This window comes from Sus scrofa, chromosome 13, assembly GCF_000003025.6.
Source record: "Sus scrofa isolate TJ Tabasco breed Duroc chromosome 13, Sscrofa11.1, whole genome shotgun sequence".
Lineage (NCBI taxonomy): Eukaryota > Metazoa > Chordata > Mammalia > Artiodactyla > Suidae > Sus > Sus scrofa.
Genome location: NC_010455.5, coordinates 176,632,916 through 176,652,865, shown reverse-complemented (window position 1 = coordinate 176,652,865; position 19,950 = coordinate 176,632,916). Strand labels below are relative to the sequence as shown.

At 37.1% G+C, this 19,950-nt stretch overlaps 1 long non-coding RNA gene across 1 annotated transcript in view; it reads right to left on the bottom strand.

Moving 5' to 3' along the window:
- LOC102160577 overlaps nt 1–19,950 on the bottom strand; it is a 162,097-nt gene continuing 142,147 nt past the window's right edge. The window contains exon 4 of the long non-coding RNA XR_307223.3: nt 1–203. This is a non-coding gene — a long non-coding RNA (uncharacterized LOC102160577). The remainder of the gene's footprint in view (nt 204–19,950) is intronic.

Genomic DNA, 19,950 nt, shown 5'->3' with positions numbered 1-19,950 from the left:
GTTACCACTTGTTTTACTCAGGATGCACATTTATTTTACAGTGAGGCCGAACTGAAATCACTCTGAAATAAGACAAAGTAGGTCAGTTTAAAAGAAACATTTGATGAAATAGTGGTATCTTCACTCTGTCATTGATTGCAGTGATATACTCCTCATCAAAATTCTTTTGGTCCATTTTTGAAACAGAGAAATCCCAAGGCACACTGAAAATGAAGTCACAAAATAAGAAGTTGAACAATGTGTATATTAGTGGACAGGGAAGGGAGCAATTCCTTCATTCTGTCCTGATATTGGTCAGGGAGGGGAGGGTGATTACATCATACTACTCTCCCTTTCAGGATCTTTATTTCTCCATCAGGAAACTGTGTCTGGGACCTTGATGCTTGTTTATTCTGCTGTGGGGAATAGAAAGAAACATAGAAAGAAACAACTGTCCTTTTCAAATCACACTGTCTCCAAAACAGCTTTGTCAGTAGAGTATCAAGTACCTCTTCCCAGAGAAGTAAGGTTCTAAAGCTCCTTGTTAGGTTGAAATATTGATGCTTAAGTCAGATGTCTGATAGAAGTGTTATTGGCCCAATGGCTGCAGGGCAGGGAGTACAAGGCAGCCCAAGAGGTAGAACCTAGAGGAGAAGCAACATGCGAAGCCAGGCCAATCAACCATGAGGGAACAATCTGAAGAGGCAACAGAGAATCCCAGTGGAAGTCTACATGACACAAGCCAGGGAAGGCAGAGAGCAGTGGGGAGTTTAGAGAAATGTCCTATTGGAAGAGGTAGTAGAAAACGTGTTCTTTATAGGGAGCAGGAATCCTAGAAATCCACTAAAGGTTCCAAAGAAAATACACAGTATGAAATGGAGAAGTTACTCATTGTTCAATTTTCTCTACATAGCTGGGTATTTTTGGAATCATATATAGAAAATACACAAATTGATGACTGTCACTTTCAGGTTTCATCTTGATGTGAATTGTCGTGAAGACATGACTGAAGTGTGGGGAAAAAACATCTTAATTAGTCGTTTCTTCCTGGTATTAAAGGAAATAAAACAAAATTATTTGTGCTTTTCATCCCTATGCTAGAATTTTCATAATCTTTGGTCAGACCTCCTCTGCTCCCTGATAGATAGCAGGAAGAAACATTCAGCCTAGATCATGGGGACCTTATATGCTTCTCTTGGACAGTTGTAGGAATAACTTTCAAAAATTAAACCATAAGTCTGTACTTCAAAAATAGGACACATCATGGATATATTTGAAGGAAAAGAGGATGGAAATACTGTTAAGTAAGTTTCTACACAAAGCCACAAACCTCAAGAGTATATATTTTTGAAACAAACACAAAAAAAAAACCTCCTGAGTTAGGACACCATATAGATTAGCTTTCTCAAGGTACCTTTGGCCTCAGAGACAATCATAGAGAGTAAGCAGAATTTTTATGGAGGATCTAGGTTCTTAACACTCCCCCCTGTTCCTGATCCATCATGCAGGGTCATGAATCCCCTAGGAAAATAACAGTATGTAATGGTCATCTACTGCTCTTGTCATGTCTTGTCATAACATGTCTTAACTCACCTTTTAGGAAGGGAGTCCCAAAAGACAGAGCAACCCACGGAAATCCTTTGTTCATTTTATTTGCTCAGGCATTTTTACGAGTCTGCATGCACATGTGCACGCGTGCGCGCGTACACAGACACACACACACACACACACACTTTGAACCCCAAAGGAAAATATGGCTCTACTGCTGCTATTCATTTCTATTAAGAGTACAATCAAAATTTATCCAAGTATTTCAGACATTCTTCCAATTAAGATTTTGTATACTTCCCTCTGTAATGTACTTGTTTCTTTCTTGACCTCTCAAGAGTATTTTAAAAGGAAGGTTATTGTGATTATAGTCTGAAATAGCAACTTTCTTCTATTTCAGCCTTATTTATCCTACTCAGAACCATTACTAGGCTATCGTCCAAAATAGCCTCTAACCACCAAAGTTGCTCAATGGAGTGTATCAGAAAGCATTCCTTGAAATAGCTCTCAGAATATGTTATCTTCCTTCATCTGAACATAGTGGCATGCCAATCACCAGCAAAGCAATTAAAATCCTGCCAGTATCAAAGAACATACCTTGCTACAGCTCTTGCCAATCTATAAAAACATTTCTCCATCTCTTTTTGTTAAGGCCCTGGTGAACTACACTATAGCAATATCCAAGAATCTACTTAGGCTCTTTATAGTTTTTAATATGTTTCTAAATATGTGTCAACAAATTTCTTGCTATCAGTATGCTATCAGTTTCCAGTTTTTCCCACATTGAATTTCTCTTTATTTCCCCATATTTTTATAAAGTACCTGCCTTAACAACATCAACATCCCACCTTTCTTCTTTGATGCACATATATTTGACTTTGTTATTTTCACTGAGGCTACACTGCCTGAGAATTTTTCATGTATCCCTATCTACAGTGTATATCAGTTTTATTCATGTGCTCTCCCTCTGCTAATTAGATAATCCTTTTGAAGATTCTTCTGTTGCAATCTATTGAATCCAGGTATACTCTGATATCGGCTTCCTTGAGATAATCAGAGAATACACTGCTGTGGGAGATAGACAGTCTCTTTCTGGATTATTAGGGCTTCTCATCAATAATAGAAAGGACCAGCTAAGCAATTTTTCATACTCTCTCCTAATCCTTTTGCTCCAATCTGAATGCAATTAAGATGCAACACATGCCATTTTACTCAAGAATTTTTAAACTTTTTGGGTGCGCTAACAGCTCTGTGACAGAATGTCAAGAAGCAGACCAAACAATTTCTTTGAATCCAAAACTATCTATGAATGCAGAGACATGTAGAATTGCTACAATTAAAACAAATAATTCAAATCAAAAATATGTCAGCTGAAAAACCTAGGTAAGGAGGCAAACTTATGTTTTAGTTTAAATTACATGAATAATTGCTTGCATTTAACACTTCGCCTATAGTTAAATTCTATATCACCATCAAAGTTCCATTATTATAATTTCTAGGGCTTATAAACTCTATCTTAAAACCCTTTGCAACCTGGGCTAACCCCACCACTCCAGCATTACTTAAGACTTCTATTGTGTTCCTAATCATTGCTTCTCAATTTTACTATCAGTTTATTTGTCTAAAATACAGTCTTGCTCATTTATAGTTGATCAAATATGACACAACACGTGTCCAATCCTTCAACTCTTTCATCAGATGAGCCACAATATTATATAGCTTTAAGAAAAATGAATTTCTTCAAGATTTTTAAAAATTTTTGAAGATGAGATGTCTTCTGCCCCCCCCCTTATTTTTTTTCTTTTTAGGGGAGCATCTGTGGTCTATGGAAGTTCCCAGGCTAGAGGTCAAATCAGAGCTGCAGCTGCCAGCCTATACCACAGCCACACACTGTACAGTAGGGCCCCATTGCTCATCCATTCCAAATATAACAATTTGTTTATTTATTTATTTATTGTCTCCTTTTTAGCACTATACCCACGGCATATTGGAGTTCTAGGCTAGGGGTTGAATTGGAGCTGTAAGCCACTGACACATGCCACAGCCACAGCAACATCAGATCTGTGCTGTGTCTGTGACCTATACCATAGCTCACGGCAATGCCAGATTTCTTAACCCACTGAGTGAGGCCAGGGACTGAACCCACGTCTTCATGGATGCTAGTCAGATTTGTTTCCTCTGAGCCAGGAAGGGAACTCCCCCAAATATAACAGTTTGCATCCACAAACCGCCAACTGCCCAGCCATCCCACTCCCTTCCCCCATCCCCTTCTCCCTGGGAACCACAAATCTCTCCTTGGCCATGATCTGTTTCTGTCTTGTAGACAGGATCATCTGTGCCATATTTTAAATTCCACAAATAAGTGATATCAGATGGTATTTGTCCTTTTCTTCGTGTCTTACTTCACTTAGTATGAGAATCTCTAGTTCCATCCATGTTGCTGCAAATGGCATTAGTTTATTTCTTTTTGCCTTTTTTTTTTTTTTTGGCTTTTTAGGGCCACACCCATGGCATATGGAAATTCCCAAGCTAGGTGTTAAATCTGAGCTATAGATGCTGGCCTAAGAAACAGCGAAAGCCACACAGGATCAGAGCCATGTCTGCAACCTACATCATAGCTCACGGCAAGGCCAGATCCCAGACCCACTGAGCAAGGCCAGGGATTGAACCTGCAACCTCATGGACACTAATCAGATTCGTTTCTGCTGCACCACAACAAGAACTCCTAGTTTATCTTTTTTTACGGCTGAGTAATAATCCATTTTATATATGTACCACATTTTAATCCATTCATCTGTTGTTGGGCATTTAGGTTGTTTCCATATCTTGGCTATTGTGAATAGCACTGTGATGAATATAGGGGTGCATGTATCTTTTTCAATGAAAGTTTTGTCCAGATACATGCCCAGGAGTGGGATTGCTGGATCATATGGGAGTTCTGTATTTAGTTTTCTGAGGTACTACCATACTGTTTTCCATAGTGGTTATACCAATTTACATTCACAAGGGAAAAGCAACAAATAACACACAAAGGAATCCTCATAAGGATTAACAGCTGATCTTTCAGCAGAGACTCTTCAAGGTAGAAGGGAGTGGCAAGATATATTTAAGGTAATGAAGGGGAAGAAACTAGAACCAAGAATGCTATACCCATCAAGGCTCTCATTCAGATTTGATGGAGAGATCAAAAGCTTTTCAAATAAGCAAAAGCTAAAAGAATTCAGCACTTCCAAACCAGTTCTACAACTTCTAAAGCAACTTCTCTAAGCAGAAAAGAAAAAGCCACAATTAGGAACAAGAAAATTTCAAATGAGAAAACTCACTAATAAAAAGAAAAATAATATAAATATAGAAAATCGCCCATTGGAAAATATGGTATCAAAACTAGCAGGCATGAGAAGAGGAGAAGACAAACACGGAACACTGACAATGCATTTGTAAATATGAGAACCACAACTCAAAACAATTCTGTATACACACAAATGGTTATATCCAAATCTAATGTGAACCACAAATCAAAAACCATAATAGATATACAACACTGAAATTAGTCAACAAATCAAGAGAAGACCACAAAAGAAGGGAAGGGAAAAAAAGACCCAAAGTAATAATCCAAAGCAATTAAGCAGAATGGCAATAAAAACATACTTATCCATAATTACACTGAAAGTAAATAGATTAAAGGCTCCAACCAAAAGACACAGACCGGCTAAGTGGATACAAAAACAAGACCCATATGTATGCTGTTTACAAGAGACCCACTTCAGACCCAAAGACACATACAGACTGAAAGTGAGGTGATGGAAGAAGGTATTACATGCAAATGGAAATCAAAGGAAAGCAGGAGTAGCAATACTCAGACAAAATAGAATTTAAAATAAAATCACAAGAGACAAAGAAGGACACTACATAATGATCAAAGATCAACCCAAGAAGAATATATAACAATTGAAAATATATATTCACCTAACATAGGAGCACCTCAATATATAAGACAACTGCTAATAGCCATAAAAGAAATCGACAGCAACACAGAAATAGTGGGGGACTTTAACACCCCACTTACCTCAAGGGACAGATCATCCAAAGAATCAACAAGGAAACAAAGGCCTTAAAAGACACCCTAGACAAGATTGATTTAACTGATATTTATAGAACTTTCCATGCCAAAGCAGCAGAATATACATTCTTCTCCTGTGCACATGGGACATTCTCTAGGATAGATCCCATCCTGGGCCACAGATCAAGCCTTGGTAAATTTTAAAAAGTTGAAATTATCCCATGCATTTTCTCTGACCACAATGCTATAAGGCTAGAAATCAACTACAAGAAAGAAAAAAAAAAAAAAAAAAAAAAAAAAAAGCAAAAAACACAAATTCCAGGAAGCTAAACAATATGCTTTCAATTTAATTTTAATTCTGCAAGTCTGATACACTATGTCTTTGGGCATAATGGTATTTGTTTTCATGTACATAGATAAACTCAAAAAGTCTTCCTCCTCCTCCTCATATATCCCAGGCTGATTCTCATCCTGTTACTCTGCCTTTCCCTTGGAATTGCAGAAGGGGAGAAAATTTGGTCCATCGGGACCAGCTGTTGGAAACTGGAGGTAGCATGGGCCCATGTAGAGGCATCTGGCTGAAAATATATGTGTGTACTTGAGGCTGGAGAACTCAATGTTTTGGTAGTCATATTAACATCAAAGTTAGGCATTTACAGATCAGGATCAGACATATTAAAAAATTTTACCTCTAGTTATTATGGTATTTTTGTTTTAAATTAAAAAAAAAGTGTTTGAGAAAACTGAAAACAACTATAGTTGAAGTATGAAAAATTCCGGTCTTATATTTAATCTCCTTACTTTTTCTCTACAGACATAGTCTTACTTGTGCAAGTGCCAAACCCTCCACTTGTCCCTCAAACATTTCTCCTTAGCAGGTCAATACTTTAAAAATTATATTTCTCCAGAGAAGTTCCTTTTTCAAATCCATCCTGAACCTGTGACACTATAAATTTTCCACAGCTGCTGTCATTTCTTTAGAGGCTAAAAGTAGTTATGTGCTGTGTCATCAATGACCCTTTCATGTCCACTGGTTTTTCTGAAAACATCAAACTGCCTCAATAAATAAATTCCATAGCTAACAATACTCACATCACTTTTAGAAAAACTTAAGACTTCCTTTTAAAAAGCAACTATATTATCTCTAGTATACAATACCTTTCTTGTTAAGATAATTTCATGATTATCTTATTCTACTGTGTACTATCAATTCTTTTAAATTCAATATTGAAATAAACACCCCAAATTCTCTTTTTCTCTGAAAAAAGGAAAAACAAACATGACAATCAACTTTTTTGTGCTTCATGTATTCCTTCTAAGATTTGTCCTTATTTTTTAATTTGCACCAATAACATTAACCATAGTATGAGATATTAACAAGTGAATTTTACCTTTAGAATGACTTTTTGGATTCTGCAGATAGAAAAAAAATATATTTTATAAAAAATTGAAATGATTGACAGTCAGATACCTAAATACACTAATACATAAAACTTCACTATTTTAGTGTGCCTGGTCCTGATCTGTAAATGCCTAACTTCGATGTTAATTTGACTACCAAAACACTGAGTTCTCCAGCCTCAAGTACACACATACATTTTCAGCCAGATGCCTCTACATGGGCCATGCTACCTCCAGTTTCCAACAGCTGGTCCAGATGGACCTAACAAAATGTCTATGCAATAATACCATAAATCTAATACAAAAGCCTTGCTGATCATATATATATGTATATACATATATGTATATCTATATGCTGTGCTTTCAGCATGTGGAAGTTCTTAGGCCAGGGATTGAACCTATGCCACAACAGCAACCCACTCTGCCACAAAAGAACTCCAAAAGTATATTTTAACATTTTTTTTTTTTACTAAGTAATTACAAGGCTTAGTACACATGCTATGATGGAATCTTTTATTCTCCCCTGCTCACTTTAAAGGTAGATTATTTAAAATGATTCTATGGTGTCATTCCCATGTTCAGAAACTGTCCATGATTCTCTCTGTTCACAGGATGAACTTAAGTTACATTATGGTGTTATCAGTGCTGTCCATCATCTGTATCTGTGATGCTCTCATGCTTGGCGAGTCCTGTTCCAGTCCCAGTCTACTTAACTCCAGGGTAGAGTTTGTGACCATATTCCTCTCTAAGCTTCTGCATTACTGAATTACATTCTTTATTCATGCATCCAAAAGGGTGTGGAGCAACCACTTGATGCCTCACACAATACTCTACCAAGGGAATACATGAACTGAGACTTAAAGGACAAGGAGGGCTAGCTATTTGGAGATGTGGTGGAGCATGGAGACTAAAATAAACTGGGGGGGGGGGCAGCGTTTGATTCAATGGTCGTAAAGCAAAAAAGAAGTTAGAATGAGAAACAAAAAGAAAGTACAGTAGAAGCATAATATTTCAGGAGAAAATTATGGGGAAAGAGGTTAAAGAATACATAGGCCTTGTAGGCAGTATTAGTCTAGAACAATAGCACAATCTAAAAGCTGGGTAGAGAAGAGAGAGAACAACCCTTGTAGTAGTATGCATCAAAACCACATTGGTATGTCCTTTGATACAGCAATACCTACCTCTAAGGTATACTAGTACATATGGGAATAAAATGCAGACAAGGTTATTTATTGTATAGTACATTAACAAAAGATTAAAAACAACTCAAATATCCATTAATAGGGATCTAGTCAAATAAATATATCATACAGTGAGGTATTATGTAGCTGATAAAAAGCATACAAAACTAGTACGATGCTCTGTAAACAGCTCCAAGATACAATGCTTGCTGAAAAAAGCAAAATGCAAACTGTATGATTTTATGACATTGTTTGTAATAATAAATAATAAAGTTTAAAAAGGAGAGAAAAAATAAAAATATTACATCCATTTTCTACTGCTGCCATACAAATTACCACATTTTAAAACAGCAGTTTACAACAACATAAAATTTATCATTTCATAGTTTCCCTAAGGTTACTCTTGTTAGAGTCTTTTAGAAAGATGGAATCAATGTGTTGGCCATCCCAGGGGCAAATACACTTCAAAGTGATTCAGGTTGTTGGTAGAATTCATTCCCCTGTTCATATAGGACTGAGTTCTCTGTTTCCTTGTTAGCTTTTTGCTGAGTCATTTTCAACTCTAGAGGCCACTCACATTACCAGGCTTAGGGTATAGTTTATCTTCAAATTAGCAATGGTTGCTTGGTCCTTCTCACTCTACAAATCTCTCCCTCACTCTCCTGCCTCCTTTTCTCCAATTTATTTTTACATTTTTCTCTTCTGCTTTTAAAAGTCTTCATGACCTTGAGTCCAGAATAATTGGAGATAATCTTAGTATTTTAGGTTAGCTGATTAGTGACCTTAATTACATTTACTAAGTCCCCACAGTAGTACCTAGATGATCACTTGGTAAAAGAATCAGGAAATGGGAATCTTGGGGGAACATCTTTAGAATTCTGCCCTTCACAGACACAGTCTTATTTGCTGTTACATGCAAATGTAAACTCTGGAAAAACATGAGAATGTAATAAATAACAGTGGCTACCTATTATTTATGTATGTATGTATGTATGTAGCATGGAGAGGAGGGTGATGGGCAAAAGGGAGGCAGGGATAGAAAGGTTTTTTTTTCTTTGTTTGTTTTTTGCTTTTTAGGGCTGCATAAGTGGCATATGGAAGTTCCCAGGCTAGGGGTTGAACTGGAGCTGCAGCCCACGGCCACAGCAACCTAAGATCTGAGCCACGTCTGCAACCTATACTGCAGTTCATGACAAAACCAGATCCTTAACCCACTGAGCTCAGCCAGTGTGATCGAACCCACATCCTCACGGATAATGGTTGGGTTCATTACCGCTGAGCCATGACAAGAACCCAGAGAGATTTATTTTTTAAATATTATTTTTGTCATGTTTAAACCATGATCAATGTAAGTAATACAACATATATTTTTAATGCATCACAAAACTAGTCAAATAATATTTAAAACACTTTATTTTGCTGAAATAAGGTTCACAATGGCAACTTGTTATCAAACTGAGAGACATGGCACAGTTATTTCAAGTGTGGTATCCTCTTATGACAAATAGTTTGTTATGGTATAGGTCTACTACTTTTCTATATTTAAACTTCTGCAAAACATTCTTACAGTATGCTATAATGTTATCTGATTTTACATTTAGGTAAATAGTTCTTTTACATATTAACACTGGCTCTGTCCTCTTCTCTTTAGCCTATGTCATCTAAAGTAATAGTATTTGTGACATTCAGAGAAGAGACTGAAATAAGTTGACTATAGGATACTTATGCAAATGATTCAGCATATGCTTATGTCACCTTTTTTAGAATACATCAAAACTGAACAAGGAAATTTTTTGTAAAGAAATATCACATCCAAGATTATGTTCAAAACTCTTCAAGTGAGTTAACTCCCAATTTGTAGAACAGTTATTTCAATGACACCTCATAGGAAACACATTCACATTAAAAGATTACCAGGAAATTCTAACGGCCAAATCCATGAACTTTTTTCCAGAACCATCCTATGTTCTTATCGGATATGCTGACCATACCCTCCTTATTAAAACTTTCTACTGGGAGACAGTCTTCCATAGGGCTCTTATACAATCTTGCTTATGAAGGTAAGGTCCTGACCACTCTTCACAGGGCCATTCCTCAGGTTTCTGTTTGCAGCCAACAGTTTTTTGTGTTTTTGTTTGTTTGTTTGTTTTGTCTTTTGTCTTTTTAGGGCCACACCCACCGCATATGGAAGTTCCCAGGCTTGGGGTCAAATCAGAGCTGCAGCTGCCAGCCTACACCACCACTCACAACAATGCCAGACCCTTGATCCACTGAGCAAGGCCAGGGATGGAACCTGTGTTCTCATGGATACTAGTCAGTTTTGTTACCTCTGAGCCACTATGGAAACTCTGCAGCCAACGATCTTAAGCAATGAGATAATGTCTCCCTCTCAAATAAAATTACAGGCTTGCTTACAAGCTGCTATAAAGTGGGAAGTTCCCAAGGTTCAATGTCTCTCTCTTGTGATATAGTCCAGTGTGTGTGCAGACATCCATCTAGGCCCACTTGCATTGCCTCTGGGGGAACTAAAGATCAGAGAACTGACATGACCAGGCAGACAATCTGGCCAGTGCTTTTGATGTGAATAATAAAGTCTTTTTTCTCTGACCCAGGAGTCTTGTATCTTCTGTCAGCATCCAGAAAATAGTGTAAGGCTAACTTGTTTGCTTGCGAGAAAGGTAAAAATATCAGATTCTTTACAGTTCTTACCACTTTCTCAGTACATTTCTATGAAAATGCTCTTTCATTTTTATTTATCTCCTTGACTACTCCTCCCCTCCCTCTTTCATTGTATCTCCTTCACCATTTCCAAAATGTTACTATAGCATGCAGGACTCTGTCCATGGTCCTGTTTTACTTTTATCCATACTTCCTGACAATCCTTTCTCTCTCTCTCTCTTTTTGGACATGCCTGTGGCATGTGGAAGTTCCTAGGTCAGGGATCAAACCTGAGCCACATCAGTGACAAATTGACAACTCTGGATCATTAACCCTTAACCCTCTGCATCTCCAAGGAACTCCAACAATCTTCTCTTTTTACCCATCATTTCTATTACCATATTTGTACTCAGATTATTTTCAAGAACATACTCTTCAAAATTCATCTATTTCTTTGGCTTCAGTCATTTCTAACTTTTTAATATATATTTTCTAATATGCTCATGAAACTTAACATTTAAACTAATTACAATTATTTTATGTAATGTTCACCATGTTCCAAAATGAAAAATACTGGAGTCATCCTCAACAACCTCTCTGAAAATTGTTATCAGTCCACACATCCACACATCTAAGTATCTTAATTTTTCCCCCCTTTGGCTGCGCCTGCAGCATGTGGAAGTTCCCAGGGCAGGGACTGAACCTGCACCACAACAGTGAGCCGTTGAAGTGACAATGCTGGGTCCCTAACCCACAGTGCCATAGGAGACCTCTAGATCTAAGTGTCTTAAGCCTCATCTTTCTTTCAGGGTCATTCCTCCCTTACCTAATATATTACATTAACTCCTGACCAGTCTTCTTCACCTTATTCACTCCCTTATATATTTCACACTCCGAACAGCTCCCAGAGTTAACTTTCTTAAACACAGATTTGAACAAATTACCATAAGTCTCCTCCATACTACTTTTATAGATTAAATAAAGTGAGATGGGAGCCCAGATGCTTCCCTACCTTCCCTCTTACAATTTTCCAATTTCAATTCAGATTACTTTATCATCATTATGCTGATAGGTACAAACATTTCCACAAGTGTGCACACATTCATCTTGTAATATATATACTACACCCTTATCAGTCACAACAACCATCTCACTATTCTCACTATAATCTCTTCTCTCTTCTGCCCTTGTGCAGGCTGTTCCTTCTGTCAGAATTATAGCGGCCTCCTGAATAATTTCTACTCCTCATTTAAATAATAACTAATATGGCATTCCCTTGCTTTTGTAGCCTCACTACTTTCTTCCTTGTCTATTATTTCACAATAACATATTCTCATTTTTAATATAAAGGCAACCAAATCTCTCATTTTTGTCTTTAAGTATTTCCACTATAGCTCATGGAATAAAATAACTTGTATTTTCTAATGAAAATATTGAATCTACTTTCAAATGAACTATACACTAGATTTTAGCTAAACCTACCTCCTTCCCACGTCATATAGCTTCTATGAGCACTTTCAAAGACAGCCTACTGATTATCTTATGTTTGAGTGGAGGTGTATAAACAGTTTTCTAGATCTCCAGATTGGTCTCCATAGACCTACATAAAAAAATCCATGCCTTTCTGCTTTGCTTATACATCTCTATCATTTTTTTCTAAAGACCTATTCATATCACCACATTAATCAAAGACTTGGACACTCATGTCGTAGTCATCATCTCTACCCTAAGTCCAATTGTCATCTTAGTGGCTTAAAAATCCATGTGAAGGAATTCCTGTTGTGGCACAGAGGAAATGAATCCAACTAGTATCCATGAGGACGAGGGTTCAATCCCTGGCCTTGTTCAGTGGGTTAAGGATCCAGCATTGCTATGAGCTGAGGTGTAGGAACAAGATGTGGCTTGAACCCTGCATTGCTGTGGCTGCGGTGTAGGCCAGTAGCTGCAGCTCTGATTTGACCTAGCCTGGGATCTCCTATATGCTGCAGGTACGGCCCTAAAAGCAAAAAAAAAAAAAAAAAAAAAAAAAAAAAAAAAAAAAAAAAAAAATCCATGTGGATAAATTTATCCAAAGTTTTAACCCCACGGTTTGGTGACTCCTCATTTGTATTTAGGTCATTCACTCTCCTGGCCATACCTTATAACATTTTTCACATGTAACATCTACTTCTGAAATCCAGAACTCAACTATATACTGACCAAAACTTTTTGTACTGTCTAACCTTGAATCAAATATTTCCTGCTCTTTTCATTTATAGAGACTTAAAACTCCTTGATGTCTCAATCTTTTCCTCAAAACATCTTTTCTGATTTAGCCTAAATCCTATGAATATTAAATTACTTTTCCACCACATTCTAACTTTATTTTCTTTTTGTCCTGAAGTGTGTTCACCCAGAAAAAAAGTATAAAATTGGCTGACATTGCTATTCACTTTCATTGGTCCCAAGTCTAGAGTGGCTGAGTACTATGAAAGAAAATTTACACAGAGCTATCACTCCAAATGTCTGCCCTTTGATCACGGTTGGCTTTTATTTTATTTATTTATTTATTTATTTATTTTTTCTTTGTCTTTTTGCCATTTCTTGGGCCACTCCTGCGGCATATCGAGGTTCCTGGGCTAGGGGTTGAATCGGAGCTGTAGCTGCCAGCCTACGCCAGAGCCACAGCAACGCAGGATCAGAGCCATGTCTGCGACCTACACCACAGCTCAGGCAACGCCAGAGCCTTGACCCACTGAGCAAGGGCAGGGATCGAACCTGCAACCTCATGGTTCCTAGTCGGATTTGTTAACCACTGCACCACGACAGGAACTCCATGGTTGGCTTTTAGAATACTGTCTGTCAATCCTTTTATTTATCCTAATTTTTGTCTTTCAGGTGTTCTCAAATAATAATTGCTGTCAATTCTCTTCAAACCTTATACTCAGGCACTGATCCCCAAACTCTCAGAAGTAAACTTGCCTCTTACGTTAGAAATCACCACAATCTTCTCTCTGCTATTCAAACATTTATCGGTATTTCCACTCATCTTCACCTTTCTTCTAGTTTTTGACAGTGAATTTCTCTCCAACATTTTAATACAAATATGTTTCATCTTCAGCTTCCTGCAGTGCTTAATCTCTTATGAGAGTCTCATTTCCTTTCATGTATTTTTCTCTCTTTCCTCTTTCCCTCTTTCTTAACCTCTTTCTACATTCAACTGGTTTCATCCTATTTGTATCCTCAAGACTATCACTTTGATAAATAACCTCCCCAGACACAAAATTACCACCTAGCTCATCTCCAAGCATTTTCTTTCCAAAAGAGTAAACCAAACTTGCTGATTTTACTTCATGACTTCCTCTTTACTGTTCACTTATTATTCAGTCTGGTTTTTTTCCTCAATTCCACTGAACTTGATTTTTCCTAATTACTAAATCAAAACCACATTTTAAACCATGTCCTAGAACCTTTCTATTGTATTTAATTTTATCAACCTCTTTCTAAAACCCTTAAAAACAGATTCCTCTAGTTCTATGATTCCCCCTATAACTCTTGGACTACCTTCCCCTGCCTCCCACTTCTTTCTCTGAGTTCCTTTGCTGACCCCTTAAAGGTTGGTGTAGCCAAGGTATTTCCCCCCCTTTAGCACACTGAAATTATCATGATTCACTATCTCTGACACCATCTAATATCTGGGTTTCAGTCACCACCCATATGCTAATGGCTCCCAATGCAAGTCTAACTCAGAGTTCTAAGTTTTATACTCATATGTCAAATTATTTCTTTCTTTCAAAGTTTCAGATTCATATATGAATACACTGGTAAATATCTCAAATGAATAGTGCATATGTACTTTCATATCCATTTCTTATTTTATTTTATATATATGTTTATATATGTATGTATGTATATATGTCTGTGTGTGTGTGTGTGTGTATATGGCATAAAATGTGACATGAATTGTACTAGTTACAAGGTATATGGCTATTAGCAAAATACACTTCATTCTGCCCTCCTGAAATTTAGTCTATGTCTAAAATCAAACTCCTCATTCTTTTCCATTTTCAAAAAAAAAAATCTGTCTCTCTTTCTGATTTTTTTCCCCTTGGAGATCTACGCATAAGACTGGCCCCTTTCTCCTTATGCCCCTAATCCAATGCACTCAATCATAAACTCTAACCATAGTGACATAATCCTTCATAATTTCTAAACTTTTATTCAAATATTCTACCACTCTCCAATCTATGGTCACCACTGGCCAGCTCCAATGCATCAGTCTCATAATTTAGCTCTCTACTTTGCATCTTCTACCAAGAAATTCGATGTTTAATATCCTGGCATGATGATGTATGAAGATGCAAATATAGTTCCTGGTCATCTATTCAAAACTGTTTCATTACTATTTTTTGACCAAAGATTAAATGTCAGTCTCTCTGAGATCACAAAGTCCTTCAAAATCTGGTCCTATTTAACTTGCTGATCTTTTCTGTTACCACTTTCTGAATTGTGTTTTACACTATGTCAACCACAGTTGCTGGTAGATCCCCCACAGGAAACATGTTGTTTCTCATTTTGATATATTTATAACTCGTGTTCAAGCACATAGGTAACAACTCTTCCAGAAATGTTTCCCTGAACCTTCAAGTCTGAAACAACTCCTCCTTTCCTGTGTACTCATAACACAATTTGCAAATTTCTATACTTACACATAATCACAATACATTATATTGATTTCGTGTATGCTGGTTGTCCCCATAGGATATCTTTCTTTGTATCTTTGTACTCCTAGAAACTAGCAGTCCTTAGTATGCACAGTATAATAGATTATGGTTAAAATAAATGAGTAAATGAATGCCACTGATCTTTCATAATATTACTTGATTCGCTAATATATTAGTTCCCTGGGTAATTAATATGGCCTATTCATCTTTACATTTTTATTTCTTTTCTTTTTTTTTTTTTTGTCTTTTTGCTATTTCTTGGGCCGCTCCTGCAGCATATGGAGGTTCCCAGGCTAGGGGTCCAATCGGAGCTGTAGCTGCCAGCCTACGCCAGAGCCACAGCAACACGGTATCAGAGCCGCGTCTGCAACCTACACCACAGCTCAGGGCAACGCCGGATCGTTAACCCACTGAGCAAGGGCAGGGACCAAACCCGCAACCTCATGGTTCCTAGTCGGATTCGTTAACCACTGCACCACCACGGGAACTCCTACCTTTTTATTTCTTAGCACAGTGATTGATACATAATAGATACTCAGCAAAAGCTGAGTTGTGGATGGGAATCAAAAGCATTACAGGGCAATAATATAGAATGGAAGAGTTACTTCTGAAAAAAAAGAAAAAGTAAAATATTGACAATAGGCAAACGATTCTAGTTTGGTATATTAATGATTAGAAGTCACTACTTGATTTATCTAAAAATAACTCCATTGTTCTAACTATACTAAAGAGAGATTAAATAAATCATGTGAATGCTTCCACTTAAAACAAAACTGATTTATAAGATTGTTCCTTTGGAGTGGCTGTTCTTAGATTGGTTGATGCCTGTTAGGTATTTTGTTTTCAATAAGAAAACACTGGCAGCTTCCACACTTCCAAACCAGATCTGTTTACTACTATCAACACGTATGCATTCACTATGACAAATAACAATAAAGTTAAAGACAAAAATTCACACTGACCTTGATAAAAACTCATTGTAGCAACAGCAGACTCTTATAAGCTGACTGCTATGGGAAGCTTCAGTGCACATGGCTGCAAAAATTCTGAAACCTAGAGGTGTGTTATTAGCTGCCACAACCCTGACAAACATAATAGCAATGTACTGATTCTCATCCATAACATTTCCAAACAGTAGCTAGTGATTGTCAGGATTGTATTTCTGGTGACCAAACTATTTTAATCTGGGATTGTATCTGATAAAAGCAAAAGAAAAAATGTATTTTATTTATTACATTGCTTTTTGAGCAAGCACTAAAGAATTAAAATAAACATCAGGTGTTGAAAAGGCCTCACACTATATGTTCTAAAAGGTATCAGATATAAGAAATATGTTGTAAATTATGAAGAAATCAATATAATTATTGGAAAACTGACTTGGGAGTCAGTGGAACTGGATTCTGAAACAGAATCTACCATTATCTAGCTCTATTGACATGGAACAAATCCATTTATATTTCTGAGCCTCATATTTTTCCCCCTGCACATGGAGAATTATGCCAATGGCTTTCTCAATTATATTTTAAATCTCACATTTTATAATTTTATGAAACACCTGGGGGGGGGAAGTGAACTGCCATTATAAATTTTTAAATAAAGTGTTTAAATAATCAAAGGTGTTTTTTAATCCCCTCATCAGGTCTAGGGAAGATCTTTTATTTCAGTGTGAATAAATAAGCAGCCTAGTCCAGAACTGTAGCTACTGACTGTTAGTAATGGGCTCAAATGGGAAAAATGCAGTGTATACCATCAGCACCATAGACACCCTCAGGAAAAGAACTCTGAGTCTGCTGCAACTCTGTTCTTTTTCAACCCTATGCCATTGGATTTTATTCTACATCTTATGGAGGGCTATTAAAGAGTTTTAAGGAGTTCCCGTCGTGGCGCTATGGTTAACGAATCCGACTAGGAACCATGAGGTTGCGGGTTCGGTCCCTGCCCTTGCTCAGTGGGTTAAGGGTCCGGCGTTGCCGTGAGCTGTGGTGTAGGTCTCAGACGCGGCTCGGATCCCTTGTTGCTGTGGGTCTGGCGTAGGCCGGTGGCTACAGCTCCGATTCAACCTCTAGCCTGGGAACCTCCATATGCCGCGGGAGCGGCCCAAGAAATAGCAAAAAAAAAAAAAAAAAAAAAAAAAAAAAAAAAAAAAAAAAAAGAGTTTTAAGCAGGAGGAATTTATAATTTTACTGGTTTAAAAGATTAATCCAATGTTGGAAGATAGCCACTCATGGTTATAGAATGAAGTAGCTGGGATGGTATTGAAATGAGCCAGGTAAGAGGTGAGACTGGTTTAGAGTAGGGTAGTTTCAGCAAGATGAAAAGAAGAGGAATAATTTGGGATATATTTTTAAGGTACAACATGCCATCTATTCTCCATTTGTCTTACCGACTCCCAAAACTTTTTTGTCCTTTTCTGCTCTACTCTGCAGTTAGGAGGCTAACTCTACTTACTGCATCATCCACGCTCCCTTTCCAGCTGTCTTACATTTGGTTTTGGCCAACAGAAGATGCTGGGAGGAAACTGGAAGGTGCAAAGGTATTTATCCCTCTGCCATACACTCCCTACTTGGGACCTCAGTCTCTGACCTGCATTTTCCCATGACTAGGATTTCTCCCACATAGGTTCTACTCCACCTTCTCTGGTTTTCCTGACTGATAACATTCCTTTCACCCTTTATCCATTCATCCCCTGGGACATTACTGGCATCCTACTGTTATTAATCTCTGTTTGCCTCACTGTTCTTTGTTTCATAATTCTTCTCATATCACTGCAAGTAGTCCTTTTATTGACATCTTTTTACTTGAAACTTTTGGGATAAATTCTGTTTCCTCTGGGGACCTTGAATAAATGAACAATCGGGGCTTGTTGATATGCCAGATGTGGGGAAGCGAGGAAATGTAAAGTCAAGGTCAACTCTCACATTTCAGACTTAAGCACCTGGGTGCACAGTGGTTGCATTTAATGCAATAAAGGAGGCTTGGAAAGAAATGAATTATTTGTGAAACCAATATACCATCATAGAACAATATACATATTACTAACATATGACAGATGGACACTGATACAAGCACAGAAGGCTGACAGCTAAGGACCATGGGACTCAGGCTCATACTAAGTGATAGAAGAACCTGATGTGAATTTTATATGATTATTATATCAAATATTTCATATGCATATTTTCTGATTTTTTAGATTATATTATTTTCACAGGACATTTTATGTTGCATTATATTTGTAGTATCCTAATAACATTAGAAAACACATGAATTAAGCATTTGATGAAAAGTGTCAAAAGAAAAAACAAATTTTAAGTTCAATTACATAAAAGTTTAGGCAGACATATTTGTATCACATAACTTGGAGTGAGCAAAAATGTAAAATTATTACCAAATACAAAAGTTCAGAAGGTCAGATGCATATATGATGAAAAGATTCAATAAGAATCTAGTGAGTTCCTATCTTCAAAAAAATAAGTGACACAGGGTCTTATTATTTCTAGATAAAATATTTGTTAACACTTACATACGGTCAGGAGTTAGGTCTAAGAAATGTTGGAAACATTTGTTCCATTTCCAAAGGAATAAGAACATACTAATTACATACTTCTTGTCAAATTACGTGATTTAATCAGAAACTTAATAAAGAACAGTAGACGTACATTATTGCCTAGTCTAACTACTGCCACTTGTTTGCCTGGTTCAGTCTTTTTTGAAACAATCCTATCATCTCTAATTTCTTTGGACATTTTTATACAAAGTGATCTAGATTTCTTAAAATTTTGCATGTAATTAGTGACTTTTTGATGCCATGTGAGAATAATAAATACATAAATAGGGCTAAGATAATAATATAGTGGAAATACTATGTACTAAAGATTTAGAGTTAACCTTTAAATATTAAAAAAAATTCTGTATCTTAATTGATTTATAAGCTTTCGATATAAATGTTGTCCTCAAATTAAGATCTAATCTAGCTTTGGAAGCTTAGAGGTTAGCTGAAAGCACTGTATTATCTTGGGAAGTGGTCACGTAGATTTGGTAAGTATATGCAAATCAATCCATATCATGGCTCCTTCTCTTCTAACTCCTATAATTCCACAAAAGCAAAGAAACTACACCAAGTACTACTCACCTTGGAGTTCCCGTTGTGACTCAGTGGTTAACAAATCTGACTAGGAACCATGAAGTTGCAGGTTCGATCCCTGGTCTTGCTAAGTGGGTTAAGGATCCGGCATTGCCATGAGCTGTGGTGTAGGTTGCAGACACGGCTTGGATCCTGCGTTGCAGTGGCTCTGGTGAAGGCCTGCAGCTACAGCTCCGATTAGACCCTCTGGCCTGGGAACCTCCATATGCCGAAGGAGTGGCCCAAGAAATGGCAAAAAAGACAAAAACAACAACAAGTACTACTCACCCTGACAATTAC